Raw genomic sequence first — 16,691 nt, 5'->3', positions numbered from 1 at the left:
TTTAGCTTTAACTCCTATACCAGGTGTTATTATTGATGTAATACAAGGAAAAACAGGAGTATCAAAAAGAAGAGAGAAGTATAAACATTATTACGTTCACTATAAACAGCTGCTTACACAAATACAAGAAAAAGGTGCATCTCTTCGGAACGAGAAAGATACCTGCACCTCAGAACTTATTCAGGACATATTTCATCAGGCACTAGAAATTCAAAAACAAGAAGGATTTAGTCCGCCGCTGGAACGATACCTACAACATTATGGATTAAATGGATATGAAAGTTAGTTAACTCGGGCCGCGTTCAGAAAAACTCCGTAGAAAATTTTTCATGAAAAGTGTAGAGACTCAGACCTCTGAAAACAGAGTCTAACGAATTCTGAAGACGACTCCATAGGAATAATAAATAAAATAAATATTAATATATGACCAAGCATGTTTGGTGAAAAGAATATTGCAAAGTTTCTTTCTAAAAATGAAGACCTGTTTGGTTTCTCTGTCGAATTGGAATGGTGCAAACTCCGACGAGTAAATCGACATATACTTCGAGCAAATCCAGGTGTCCGACTCAAAGATGATAATCTATATCATAACATATTAGCTTTCATTAAGGAATGTCAAAAGACTAACTTCTTTAAGCGACTAGAATTCATAAACGTCTTTCAGGAGATTGACAATGATGAAATGGAAGTCCAACATTTACAAGAATATTGGGTTCTTCGATTGATTCGCGACACAGGTAATCGATTTATCTTTCAATCAGACGGAAATATTTATGTAAAGATGTGATTTATTTTTTCTTTTTAACTGTAATTTTTTCTTCCACACTACTTATACATTACACGAAAACGGGTTACAATAGATCATTATACCGGAATTCACCAACCGAATACCGAAGGGAACGAAGTCGGAAAGAACTCATCATGTGATGCTCATAATCCAAGTGAGGCAGATCCAGGTCAGACACTTATCATACGATGTCCAAAGTTAGAAAGCGGAGTAGTCCTAGTTCCTAACACTTTCGACCTGGTTTTTGATCTCGAAGTAATGGGTCATGAAGATAACCGAGTGGTTCAAAATGTTGCAAAAAATTTGGTGGGGCGTATGGTTCTCACATTTGGGGGAAACACACTTTTCAATTTGAATAAATATAACCTTATTGAATGTTATCGTGATCTCTTCAAACATAAAAAGGAGAGAACTAACATGACACTGTACGGAATTCAGAACGAAAATCTAAGAAAATTGAGAAGTCACGCGGCCAGTGCAGATCACGCTGTCCTGGACGATAATTTACTTTTCACCACATATAAAACAAAATATGCTATTCGTTTGAATCATCCCCTCGTGACAGGCCATTGGGTTGCATATCCAAAAGAGTTAGGGAGTCATATCGAATGGGAAATTACGTTGGCACCCGCCTCCCAATTACTTGTCAGTAATCCGGCTCCCACACCCAATTATAAATTAAAAAACATTCAAATGAAATACGAAACAATTTCTGATCCCGTACTCGCAAGGTCAACTGCTGGTTATTACAACGGCGGAAAAAGTTACCTTTACGAGCATATACATTATTTTAGAACAATCCCGATGAAAGAATCAACCACGGTTATCAATTAAAATGTGAATGTACCACGACGTAGCATTAAAGGTATCGCTATACTCTTCACTAAAAATCAGAATCAGTCAGAACTGAATAGTGAACTTTCTTTAATCCATCCATTGAATCTGTGTCTGTATCAATCGAAGGCATTGCAAATAAAGTGTACGCTCAGAAGATGTTACCAAGACAATTTTGGAAAGAAACACGACGGTATTTTGCTGAAGATAAAGATTGGTGTGAAATTGATATAGATGAAGTCGATTATTTGAAGAATAAATTCTGTCTGTTTATTGATCTGCGTAGTTTTAAAGATATTGAATTTCATGGAAATGGTCTTAGAGTAATGAACACAAAGGATGGAATACAGCTTGAAATCTTGAAGAAAGATACTTCAGTGAAAAGTGTCGACTCTCGCGATGATAATAAAATCGAAGGCCGGGATGATAATATATTTGCCCATGTTTATGTTATTAGCGATGCCCTGGTCTCTGTTGAAAATAGTAGAATAAAGTCTTTACAATTTTAACTCCGTCCTATCGGCCATGTTTCTGCCAGCCATTCGCCCGTGTCTGGATTGTATAACTGCACACGTTTGATATCATTTGGCGCCATCATGATTTTACTACGCTTTTCACTACGGATTTCTCCAGGTTTTTTCCGTACAAACTGTACAAATTGTGCCCGCTCGGGCTCCTTCCCAGTTTCAAACAGATCCTTATAGTCTTCAAAGTTCAAATGTTTTCTAACACAAACATCTTTTATTCCTTTATTTTTTTTCGTCTCGGAAGTTGGAGTCCAAAAAGCGTATACTTTGGAACGAATACCAACAAAATCAAGAATAGGTACACCATTCAACTCATCTTTAAATTTACCTATCACCTTTTTATTAATCTTCGGAACTCCCATCTCATCTTTCATCCCACTAGTATCATATATCGACTCCTTACCATTCTTTTCCACATCTTCCCGAACTATATCATTGAAAGTTGTATCTGCAGAAGGAAGAGGCACACTGTAAACAAAACTGTCAGTATCTATGTAGGCTAATCGTATTCCAGGGAACTGCTTTCGAAAGTAATTGTAATGCGTCTCATACATAAGCAGCTTAGAAAGTTCAAGCACTGCCGCGCCAATGAAAACTGGTTTTACATATCTATGCTCATCCGTTTTCAGTTCCAGTAGGGCACTTTCGCAGGTATCACCATCCTCTTCGGAAGTTATGAGAGTTATATGTTTCATCTTTGGATTATACTTCTGAATCTTTTTATGACCACTATCGGTACCGTTCCGGTCCGAAACAAATTTAAAGTCTCTGTACTTTCGAATATCTTCTATTGTCTTGCCGAACATCGCGTTATTCATAAGCTTATAGAAATTATTTTCAAAATGTGTTGTCCCCTTTGCCCTCATTTCAGTGTTAAAGGCAATATATTTCGCGAGACACGGCGCCTCTTCGAATGCAAGCGCCCGATACACCTTTTTCAGACGCATTCCCATCTGAAGATAGAATTCAAGCAACTTGTAGTGTAAGACGTATCTCTCTCTATCCATAAGACTTGTAATCAGTCGACTGCCCTGCCTAGGAAATTCGTAGTGATGCGGCGCGAGTGGTAGATCGGAATGTTCTGTACACAATTCAGTCGGATATTCTAAGTCTACTTCTAGAAAACTTGGAGGAAATCTAGCGCCGGGTCCCCAATCCAAGGCTGCTCCGTCTTCCCATTCTAACAATTCTTCCATCGTCAACCAATGAAGTCCGCCCACTGGCATTGCCTGACTCATTGCCCAGCCATAAAGATTATTAGCATCGAGATATTTTATTTCGGACAGCGGCTTCTCCGGATCATAATTCCCGTAAGCTGGATGATTTGTCTGTAAATGATGAATATTACACTGGCTGATACCACCTCTAATTCCCCTTTGAATGAAAGTCATCTGCTCAGCATATTGAATGAGTTTAAATTTATTACCCGTATAAAGTAACATAGCATCCCATGTCAAGCCGGGCGCTGACATATAGTGGGCTGGATCTAACTTATATGCTTTTAAACATGTGTCACGGAAATTTTCGAACACGTTGGCAAGAAGGAGAACGTCAGTCTCACAATAGAATTCCATATAATCACGAATTGTCTTACATCCAACTTCTTCCCACACCTTCAATGCATTTTCGTAATCAGACTCAGAAATCCCCTCTTCCGTTAATTCACTATAAAATATGTGTCTGTCCGGGAGCTAACCCTCTTCCAATCGCTCTACAGAATCTAAATATTCGTAGGGGAAGAAACCTTTCGCCCGCTGAATGTCTGGATACGAAAGTGGTACTGCCGTCCATCTGTGGTCCGGCACAGTCTTTGCCAACTTCGCGAGCGACCCAGACATCAACTGAGCACTGTCCATAAACTTTATAGAAAAGAAACGTTTCACTGTCTCCCTCCCGTGATCGACAACAATTGAGGCGTGAAAAATAAATGTTTTCGTGAGACACATAATTCCACCATTGCCCGTCTTAGCTATGATATTTGGCTCTGGTTCTGAAGGACCTCCTCCGGCGTCAACATCCCTGATTTCATGTATTTTTTGTAAAATAAAAGAACCATCGTATCCCTTGAGGTTGTGAAAGTAGATTGGAATGGTTCTCGACGGGCGGCACTTTTCACAATAAAAAGTCGTAGGATCATTCACTATTCGGTATCCGGCTTGCTGGGCTCCACATGCAATACAGACTGGATCGTTGTAATTAGAAGTATCTTTCATCGGTTTTATTTTCCAATAATACGATTTCGAATAATTCTCAGCCCTTTTCTTCATATCCTTTAGAAATTCTGTAACACAGGAGAGGCCCGTGAATGTTCTTTTACTAAAAACTTTCGGCTTACCTTCAGAACGGCCTGGCCATCGTTCAATCATAACATACGAAATACAAATTGGAATGTGTCGGCCGGTGTCCTTCTCAATAATTGCCTCAGTATCTGCATACACGACGTAGGGACAAGGAACCTTTTTTCCGATGGCCTTCGAATTGACACACTTCCTTAGGAAAAACTGGCTGAGCAGTGTCTGTCCCACAATACACCTGATGTATTTCTAATTCTTCTGTTGACTTAAAACCTCGCTTACAAACCATACAAATACACTTCTGCCTGTGCTTATTCTTACGATTAGTATGAGAATTAAGAAGGCGATTTAACGCAGTAATTGGTACATAGTGGCACCTTCGGGCTTTGCCGACTATCAATAAGATATTTGCTATTTGATCCGCTCCGCCTTCAGAACGGGCGATACAGCTACTGTATAACACAGTTATGTCGGACGGGGCGGGATCATTTTCGTAGATCTGAAATACTTGGAGTTTGATGCCTGGATTTTGCTGCTCGAAGCGCTTGAATACAGTCTCATCGGCGGGCGTAGGAAATGGTATTCCATCCCAACAGTAGTCGGCGACAAATTTGTCATACGTCTTCCAGTTTCTCCTTACCTGACCACATTTCTTTTCACGAAAGTGGGGGTCGCCCAACTTTAAACTTGAAACGACAGCATACTGAAAACAATTCTCGCTGCCCAACGGTAGAACAAGATCGCTCACACAATGTTTATTTTTTAACCATCCGGGAAGTTGAATCCGTTCCGGACCGGCCCCGAGTAAAATTTCTACTAGAATTACTTCAAAATTAAGTATCTCCTCGAGAACGAAACCAGAACCCTCAACATTGCTAATTGTATCAAGCATATGGTCGTAGCGATCTATTAATTGTTGTTTCACATCGATTCCGCCGCCCCTCTTATATCTTTTGTGTATGTATCTTTTAATTTAACAGGGAATGTACGATTTTGTGTATTACCGTTTAACGGATCCAATAATTTGACTTCCATTTCTGCATAAACAAAGTACATCTTTCTTTCTTTGGTCATACTTTCGATATCCACCAGCGTTTCAATATCCACAACTCGCTTGACTTCAGGAAATTCTTTTCGTAAAACTGCTCCCTTGAATGCTGTACGTAATCGACGGGCCATAATAATCTTTATAATATATACTATCCTAAAATTTTTAAAAAGAAAAAAATAATTATTCTATGATAGGTCATCAAAATCCACTATAATATTTTTGGCAGCATTTATTTGTTTATATATCTCGCCTAATCTTTCTAAGTCGACTAGTTCTTCCGCATCTTGAATTTCTGGTTTATTAGGTGCGGCACAAAATAACCTCTCAACAGTGAAAGAAAGGGTAGTACTTTTAAATAAGCGCGGTTTAAATGCTAAGAATTCTATCTTACTACCTTTCCGGATATTACGAGGTACAATAGCAGGATTTTCTCTGGCTGGTAATGGGCTCACTGCTTTAAAAGCACAGTCAATTTCTTGGACCATATCAATACATGTAGCAAAATCGTGAAGTCCCCCTCTTTTAAACCGAAATTTAAAATACTTTATCTGTGCCCCGCTCCCTCGCTTCTGATACACTTTAGATGGATTGTAAAATGTTATCGGAACATTCTTGGAGTGAGCAGCCAGGCTTGCAGCATAACTTTTAGCAGTGCTTGCATCGAAACTTTCACCTAAGGTACGGAATACTATTAAATCGGTAAACTTTTGAAGACTTTGTTGCCAACGGACACACATTTCATCGCATGTAGCAGGATCTTTGGATCCATATTTAGGTCCAATGTTGAAAACCACTTCTAGCTCACTGTCTACATATGTGAAAGGATCTACATATTCACCAAATATGAGTTTGCCGTCACTGATTTGAATATTGTTTTCTCCGGTTTCAAGTATTTTTATTGCATCTGAAATAGAAAGGATTGCCATTGTCTTATCGTATATATCTTAATAAAAAATAATTTTAAAAATTTTTTTTCTATGATATAGTATCCTAAAATGTCATACATATTCATAAATGGACCAACTGGAAGTGGTAAGAGTTACGATGCAGTAAATTTGGCGGAGGGGCCGGAGGTGACTCACGTACCAGAATTTGACACTACTTTTTCTAGCAACATTGCCGACTTTTATAATGGAAAAGTTTCGATCGCCGATTTTCAGAATCAGTTTATAGAACATACTCTTAGTTTACAATGTCGGGCTGGGAAAGCCAACCCAAACTACATTATTTGTGACTCAAGTATAATTCAACATCTAACTTTTTCTAGAATCCGTTCCCACGTTTCCGTGGCAGCGGAAGAAAAAAAGATTGTTTCTAGAGCATTTAACCATTTACATAGTTTCATTATCATATTCAAAGATATGCCTTGGGATTATTGCAGGCGGAATATTTGACTCGAGCCAGACAATATGAAATAGCCGCCTTAGAAGAACTAGAAGAGATTCATAACAAGTTCAAACAGACTTTCTTAGAAATTTGTAATGACTACAGACTTCCATGTTTGGTAATTAGTCTACCTCTTACGCCTGCCCTTCTCAAGAATATACTTAATCCAACAATTGATACCGAGACAGTCGGGCCAGTAGAATCTCCACGAGCTTTTGACTTTGGAATTGCATGGGGCGGCGGCAGCCAGGGATTTTTAATAGACGGTTTCGGCAAGGAGGAACTTGAAAAAGCGTACTACCCACCTAATCAAGAACAACTAGAACAACCTCGAGTCTCACTCAAGAACCTACACAAACTTCTTAATGCTTGTGAAACAGTGTGTGCTTACGTTGCTTCGTTTGACTTACGGGCACTTGATATGATGAAAAGGCAAGACTTTGAAGTTACTTGTCTATGGCTCATGTCAGTTGTGTACATTATACTTCAGCCAGAACTTATCGATAAAGTGAACAAGGAGGACTGGAAAGAACAGCTTGTGGCAACATGAAAAGCCGCTTTGAAGATCTTGCAAACTTAATATGTTCAGGAACCGAGGTACTACCTCATCCACATACGGCCAAAAAAGATGCAATAAGTGAACATTACTTACGACAGTACATGATAAATACTTGGCCAGGTGGTTGGAAGCGGGGTGGTAAACTGACACTTTCGGCTTTCAAGAAATTAAGGCTTTTTCCATGGTACTTATTGAATAACTTTCGTAAATACTTACGTTAGTACTTACGTTAGTACTTGACAAGTACCAGCACAGGAACTTGGTCGAGTACTCCTTCGGAACGTTACGAAGTTCTAATAACATTTTCCTCTGGCTCCCAACTATTGAAACTTTCTGGATAACCTTTCCATTTTATCAGATAATATTTCTTTCCTCTAATTTTTTTCGTCTTCAAAATTCGTTCTACTCTGTACAGCTCGTCGGCACCAGCATGCACACTCTGCAGTTCATCGGAATAGAAAGTGCCGAGTATTTCCTCTCCATTCAGATCTTTTATTTTGTAAACTGGTGGAGTACCCAATCCAGCTGCGTACACCACTTTTGAAACTATGAAAATCTCCTCTGTCCAATTTGGTAAATATCCTTTCTTGAAAACGGTCTTGTATTTTGTAATTTGGACCCGTTCTCCCGGCTTGAATTCAGGGTTAGCTCCCATGGCTGCCAACTCAGGGTAAAGTGTATAAAATGCCTGCCAATCGTTCTCCTCTGTTACGTCGACAGGTTTCATTTTGATACTTCCGTGTACAGTGTTGTTGTAATTCTCGAGAAGTTCTGGTAGAATGGGGAGCCATTCTCGTGTCTGTTTATATGTAAAGTATTTCCACATCATCGTCTTTAACGTACGATTAAAACGTTCAACGACGCTAGCTTTTTTGTCACTGTAGGTGTGAAACCAGTGAATTCCCGCCTCCTCCAACCATTTCTGCATTTTTCGGTTAGTAAATTCCCGTCCCTCATCTGTCTGAAGTTTGTCGGGCTGCCTCCCGGATTTCTTAATCACGTCTTGTAGCGCCTGCAACGTGTGTTCAGCCGTTTTTGACTGTATTGGCCTGGCCCATGCATATTTGCTGAGCACATCGATTACTGTTAGCATGTATCGAATGTTGTTATTCTCTTTTGCGAATGGTGAAGGGAATTCCACGAGATCCGCTCCCCACTGTGCATCTATCGATGTTACGAAAACGCGCCGGCCGCCACGAGTGCGAGGTACCGGTTTATGTAGATTATAAGTTAGCTGAGTTTTTAACCACTCCTGCACCTCTTTCTTAGTAACGTTTAGTCCGCTGGCGCGCGCTGCGTCATATAATTTTTGTACACCTCCAAAACCAGTTTTCGGGTTGTAATATAATTCTCTAAGAGTACCTTCGGGATTCCTATCGGTGAAACCTTCGGGCGAAGCCATGATTAGCTATATTTCTCACCCGATAGATAAAATTTTAGAAATTTCCTCTGAACTTAAAATATGTCGGAAGACCATTACTTCAAACAATATTAGACGTTTCAGATGAATAACACTGATATCCAAAGTGTTCACACTTTTATCTTTACGCACAAATGTAGTTCTGGAGTCGGGGAGGGATTCTACTCTATTCCCTCCAACAAAACATTCAATACTCATTTCCCCTCCCCGGTCTTTATCGATACTTATAATAATATCACAAGTTGTTCTGTTGTCTGTTTCATAGTGTAATATCCAACCAAATCGTCAAACTCGTTTCCTGTAGCTAACTTTATACATCTAATGAGAACTGTACCATGATGAAGTATTTTGTGTTATCGATCATCTGTTAATTTACTGTCTGTAAATTTAATTCAGCTGTCCCCTCCCCATCACTTTTCAAGCCCAGTTTCTTTAAAGTTGTGTCCCAAAATAATCTTACTGGAACTCCGCTAGCTGTATATGAACAATAATTCTCGCCATCATTTATCCACCTTCGCAGTGTATTATCTGAAGACATTATTGTTGAAAGAGGTTTGATCTTGAGGTGAATCGGTATACCAAGAAGTGCAATGTATGGATTCTTAGGAGTAAGCCAACGACGAAAATCTAGCAACTTGTACTTGTTAACATTGCTATCGAAATAAATAACATTTGGAGTTCCTGGCAGTTCAGCAACACCTCCTGCAATTTCACTATCCAATATATCTAAGATGTTACGCGGTACATTATAAGGCATGAATTTCTGACTATCCCCATCCCATGTCAGAGCAAAAGGAGTAGGATCATTTGAAGCCTTTGTAGCGTCTATTATGGACTCATCAATGTCTTCAGTTCGGAAAATTCTACAGCATGCTCGTGGGTTTGCACCGCGGCAGAGGCTAAGACAAAAAGTTTCTCACGGTCCTTATAACGAAGGACGTAATCCTTATTATGATTACCTGCTATCTTAGTATTATTGTTAACTTTAACATCACTCAGATCTTCGAGCTCGAGATTTTGTACATGAATTGCACCTAGACCGAAGTTACTTGGACCAGACATAATTAACCTATATACAGTGAAAATTAAAATAATACCTTGTAATATACAATACACAATCATGGCTTCAGCTATAGGAATGACAGTTCTTGGTGCTGTATTAAATGCAACGGCATTCACAGGAGGAAATATTATCGGACAAAAGCTTTCCGGGAATGGTGACGCTCTTATTGAAGAGAGGGTCCGACATGATAAAGCATTAGAAAAATTTGAACATGATCGCAACGTCTGGTCAGAAAAAAGATTACTCCAGGCTGATTGGGAAAGAGAAAATCAAGCAAAGGACGCGCATGCTGCGGCTGAATTAAGAGATACAGATGCAGAAATCCTTGAAGAAGCAGAAGCGGTGGCACAAGCCAACTCTACGTCAGGCGAAGCAGTTCAATTCTCAGATTATTATCAGCCCAGTCCTGAGCAAAAGAAATATGAAATGATTTATATTGCTGGAGGATTGGTCGTGGGATGGTTTATGTTACACCGGTAGGGGGTTTACGTTAGCTACAATAATTCAATACAAAAGCTAGTTGGCCAGTTATTGAAATTAACTATGTTTCCATCCTGATCTGTTATCCAAATACGCATTGAATTCATATAGTCTGAATCCTTTCTCAATGGCATGGAAATTGCGCCCCCGTTTTTAAAATCATAGGTGACCTTTTCACTTATTTCTTTTGTATCCTGAACGGGAAGTATTTGTAAACAGTCCAATACTTTCCCCTGTATGTATCCTCCAACGCCAGAGCCAAATGAAACATAATTTCCAGTAACGTCGACGACATCTGAATGAACCACGTATTTAGTGACTGTTAAGAAATCCGCTCGACCTGGACTCATAGTACTTTTTATCACGGGGTTGTCCTCAGGTTTATCTGAAAAGCCGACGACGTTGGCGAAGCTACCTGTAGCATTAAAAAATACTTTAATATCTTTAGCCAAAGTTAGAAGAACGCGGTTTGTCGGCAGATGTTTTTCAAAATTAATTTTTTGCTTCAACCCGATTGCTTTGTTTAACGTATCGATATTGTAGTTACCTGGACGTATTGATTTGGTCTTCTTCGGTTGGTCACCTTCTTGGTATTTTAGTACATTATTCGTCGATGTTATGTTATGCCATGAATTGTACAGTCCACACTCTAGCAGTCTTATCTTCGTAAACTGTGATATGTCAATGCAAGGGTTAAAATTAACAGTAACCGGTTCGCCTGTTTTGCTGTCAATCCAAATGATCATACTTACTGTATATACATTACAAAGTATAAGGTTCTGCAGGAATAATATTTTTCTGTTCAAGAAGATCTTTTGTTGCAACCGCGGCAGGAGTCGCACCGCCTAATTTTGCCAAGCGAGTCAAATTTGGACGACTTGGATCGCCCACTTCTATTTTTAGAAATTTGCTGGAGATCATTAGATATCCCATCGCTAGTCCTGCGATTACAATACCATCGTACATTGTGTTTACAACTGTTTTAGTATCCATGATTGCTGACAAGTATATAAGATAAAAAATAAAAATAATTACAGAATTAATCCATCTCATGCAATGCAGAGGTACCAGGATTTCCAGACCATTGAATTGATTCTCGTTCCCATTTTGATTGATCCCAGTTTTGTGACCATTTACAATCATCTTCCAAATTAGGATCTGGAATGGTAGGGGTTCCGGAGGAGGCCGCTACCGTTCCGGGCTCTGTTTTCGTCGCTTTCTGAAGCGGCTCACGCGTAAGCATCCTATCGACATGGTTCCCTTCGGGTTGCTTAACAGGACAAATGGACATTGAGCACGCCTCCAATAAAGTCCTCTTGCAGTCAATGAAACTCCCACAATTCCTAAAACAAGATAACAGTTATTATACCAGCTATCACACTGTTCTTTCGTCGTAGGTGGTGGTAGGCCTACAGTTTGCTGCTACCACATCGCTATAATTAATCATTGCTTGACGCTTCTTCGTCAGTTTGTTTTGCCTGTTCCATTCCGCTAGTCACCTGCCCGCAGCAACTCTCCCTGGATGCTTCGTCAGCAATGTAATTTTCTCTATATTGCGCTCCGTTCCAGTAGGGTTCCGGAGGGTAGTCGTTGGAGGTGTCGGAGTCGGCGGGCCGTTTGCTGAGTCGGAACTGTTTGCAGTGCTTGCGAAGTTGAATCCATTTATTTCGGGTATTATATTTAACCCGATTTTTGTAAAATCTAAATGTTTACCCGTAATTAAACCGGTGGAAACTAGCGCAAGTATGGGCCCCCACGTGTAGGCTATCCATCCTGATAATCGTTTTATTTCACTGTTTAGAATAAAATCCTTTTTAAGATCAGTGGCATAGTTATCTCGGTCATCGATCGGAACTACCTGACTTATTGCACGGGCTCCTAGATCTATGAAATTTTGAGTGATATTATCACTTATTAGAGAACTGTATTTCGCTTCGTACATTTTAAATGCTTTATTCACCGTTTCATCTCCCCATTTTTCCCCGTCAGCGACTGAAAATTCCTTGCCAAAAATAACTTACTTTGACCACTTGCGATGACACAGAGTATTTTTCCGGTTTTGTCTCTATTATGGATCGAGCGCTGTCGTATTTGCCGCTGCCGATGTCTTTATTAAATTCTCCATTGTTTGCAGTATGTTATCTATTCTTAGTAAAAAATAAAAAATTCGTTTAAACCTGAATCCAAAATAAAGTATTAACATGGTCTGGAATGTTAGTACGATTCCGAAGTATGGAAAATTCTCCTCCATTAAAATCTATCTGTATATACTACTACATGAATCATGAGTACAGACTTATTCCCAGTTGCTTTTCAATTGAATAAGACGAGCGTACCGACAGTACAGCATGCTGATATTCCTTCCAAACCGAACGGGGGAGTAAAACCTATTCTCATGGACTTAGAAATATATGTAACGCCGACAGATAAATTTACTTTCCACCCACGGGATGTGTTCAAAGATAATGTAATCACTCATCGAACAGCAAAAGAAAGTAATGTCTGGCTGGGCAGCCCGCACATGAAATATTGGGACCAGCAATTAAATTTTGCTGTATGGTGCAGCACGACTGGTTGTGGTATATCATTCGCCCATCTCTTTGATAAGAAATATCCGCCACAAATACGATCATTCTGTCGTTTCCATGTATATTTTACAATACGTAGGATCCTTCATGAAATGGGCGTTGCACTTCCAGACGATACCCCACCCTTCAAAGCCAACGACAATCCGTACAATCTCGTCCAATATGAACTTCTATGTACAGAATTTGGAAATATAAGTCCAACGAATTCTGACTTTCGTTATCGCAAAGGCCAAAATAAAGGTCTTGGCTATGGTTATGAATATTACACTAATCGTGGGCCTGTTCGACAGCCTGCCGCTGTATACAATGGCCACGACTTTTTCCTCTCTGCCGACGGAGGTGTTTATTACACACATACAATTTTTGGAAAGAAAAAACATGTACTGTCCGACAAAGACAGACCGCATTATTTCTTCTTCCGAAATGATGGAACGGAGGGACAATATAATAGTTTCATTCCTCTGAAGGGAGATTCGGGTCTAACAAAGGCCGGTCTCGCCCGCCTCAATGAAAGCCTTGAAGCCTAAGTATATTGCATACTTGGCGCACAAGCAAATATTCCTAGTACCAAAGTGGGTGATACTGGCAGTGCAGAGCAAGTAAGAAAAGAATTCGGTGTTCTCCTCGAAGATGAAATTCGTAATACCGACAAAGTAATTAGTTATAGGCGATATCAAGACACAATAATGAATACTGGTGTCAAACTTGATATGGCAGTTTCGCCCAATTTACTTCTCTTGCCGTCTGAAATGGTTATTCTTTCTGGCCCGGCAATCTCGGGTTATAATAATGAATTGCAATACGCAACAGAATCTATGGTCTTCGGGGTGAATGGTGATATAAACACGGAAGTTCGAGAAAGTGCTAAACATGAGATGGAAGGGGAAGAGGATGCTGTGAAATGGCAGGATGAGCCCTCCGGAGGGTCACCTAATACGACAGACGCTGCTGACATGAGTCGGATTCCGAAGGCAGCATCCGCGACAGTCGCCAGCGCGGATCTTATTCACGAATATAGCAAAATTGGTTTGTTATCTTTAGCCATATTCATTACATTTATGTACAGTATATAGATCAGATGTATGCAACCGTGCCATTCAACATGATTGTAACTGGACCGACAAATTCTGGCAAAACAGAATATGTGATGGATCTCCTCACCGGTCCATACTTAAGGAAATTTGAATATATAGTTTTCATTTGTCCAACATTCATGAACAATAAAACGTATAATAAAAGATTCATTTTCACCGATGACAACGTGTTTGTGTTTCCGGTCGGACTCGATGCTGTGGATGATACACTAGCCTTTGTGCATAAGGAATGGGCTGGCACGAACACTCTAATAATACTCGATGACTGCGCATCATCCAAAGATATGAAGAAGCGAAGTGATGTTTTAGTCAAACTTGGTTTCAGCGCAAGACACGACGGATTTTCTGTCTGGGTTCTGACTCAACAATATACTAGTATTAGCAAACCATTCAGGGAAAACATACAGATGTTAGTACTATTTTACACATCAAGCAAGACAGACAACAAGACTATTATAAAAGAATATGGAATGGAGGTGTCAGAATGAGAAGCCGTGGACCTAATCAGACCATTGAAAAGTACACCATTCAGTAAATTAGTATTTCATTTACGGCATCCGTACGACATAAAATTTTTCGTATAATATGGATCAGTATGCAGTAGGAAAAAATCCGCATACTTACATCAGCTGGACTCCGTCGACTGACTGACAACATGAGGTAAAAGCCCCTTTATATAGACTAGTTTGATGGCGATGACTCACACGGAATTTCCCTCACGTGTCTATACATGTTGTGTTTATAAATAGGTCAGACAGCTGTGTGTGATGCGGCTGCCTGTATAAACATGTAAGGGAATAATTTCCCAATGAGTTCAGGACAATGCACTATCTGCTGTGTATGACTCCATTTATGTGCCAGCTGTCGCGCGTACGTGAGTTCGTGTATAGGTCAGGGTCACACTTCAGCTACGGGGAGGGGATTTTTCCCTCTGTAGCTAAAATGGGGGTCTAGAAAATACTAATTTGCATCACAAAAGGGAATATATACCTACTACTCTTGGTCATGTTATGAGAGCGGATGCAGGGTCAAAGGTTATGAGGCCGATCAAAAGTATAAAGTATCATTATTATCATATTTTTTCTTTATCTTATTGACACCTGAACGTTAACACTCATTATCGTAAAATAGAACATTTTCTCATGATGATTTCAGGGGTAAAAGTTATCAAACAGTGTAAAGCAAACTGGACTACGTATTGACCTCTTACCCTCTTTGTATATTCGTGCCTCTGCCCCTCCATCCCAAGGCAATATTGAACGAAAGTCGAGAAACTTGAAAGTTAAACATTTGTGTAACTCAGTGTGTAACTTGGAAATTACATGCAAACGTGGCAAGTCTTCCCCTTACCAAATTTTGTGTCCAGAAAATGCCCGGAAAAGCGCCCGGTAAGTGCCAAGTAAATGCCCAGAAAGCGCCCGGTTTAGTGTCCGGAGAGCGCCCAGTGTAATCTCTCATGATATGTAACTCAATAGTCCGGAAAGCTCTTGTTTATGGCACAAACCAGGCGCCCGGTTTCTGCCCGGTTTCTAGAAGTGTCCGAAAAGCACCCGTTTTATAACACAAACCGGGCAAAATCCGGGGCGCCCGGTTTCTGCCCGCTTTGCAGAAGTGTCCGGAAAGTGCCCGTTTATGGCACAAACCGGGCGCCCGGTTTGTGCCCGGTTTCTAGAAGTGTCGGAAAGTGCCCATTGATGGTGCACAAACCAGGCAAAAAACGAGTGTCCGGTTTACAGAAGTGCTCTCCAGAAAGTGTACGTTTATGGCACAAACTGACCAGTGCCAGTCTCCTGCCGTTTTTGGCGTAATTTTTAAACTCTCATGTCTTTAGCACATAAACTTTGCAACCTTGCTGCAAACTCTTTGCAGCACGTTTGCAGCACACTCCTTGCAGCAAACTTGCGGCAAATTAATTTGAATGTTACTGAAAATTTGCTGCAACTCCATGCAGCAAATTATTTGCATGTTACTGCACATTTGCTGCAAAATACACATGCAGAATTTCCTTCAAAAGTTGGTATAATTTCACAACAGTCAGCTCTGGAATAAACTTTTACCAATTTCAGTAACAGTAAGAAAACTACATACATTACAATAGACAAGAGATACTGAAATCAAAGAAGCAACACAATTAAGTGACAGCGAAATTTCTTGTATTGTACCACAAGTTTCAAAATTTTTATCTTCTCCAAAAATATAATAAGTTCAGTTCAGATATGTACACAGAAGTTGTAAAATCACTTGTGTAGACATGGCCAATGTCAGTGACATGGTTGAGAATGAAAACCTGACAAATCCTAAGGCAGACTGTGGACAGCACAAGATGTGTTTTATCCAACTAAGCTCTGAAATACCAGTTTCACAAGAAACAATGGTCAGCGCAAATAGAGTTATTATTTAATAAAAAGACAACAGAGAAAAAAAGGTTAAATTCAAATTGTGGTACAATTATTTTATATGCCATGTTCGCCAAATAAGTGTCTTCCAGAGATGTTTTTTTGGCTCGAGAAGTTTCATGTAACATTTACATTACTGTCAAAGGCTGCGATTTGGCTTTCTGGTCTCTGAATTTCTTGTCCCTTTAGAGTACCAGCAATGCATTCTGAAA

This window comes from Ptychodera flava, chromosome 10 (genome assembly GCF_041260155.1).
Source record: "Ptychodera flava strain L36383 chromosome 10, AS_Pfla_20210202, whole genome shotgun sequence".
NCBI lineage: Eukaryota > Metazoa > Hemichordata > Enteropneusta > Ptychoderidae > Ptychodera > Ptychodera flava.
Note: the sequence above shows the minus strand (reverse complement) of the source record.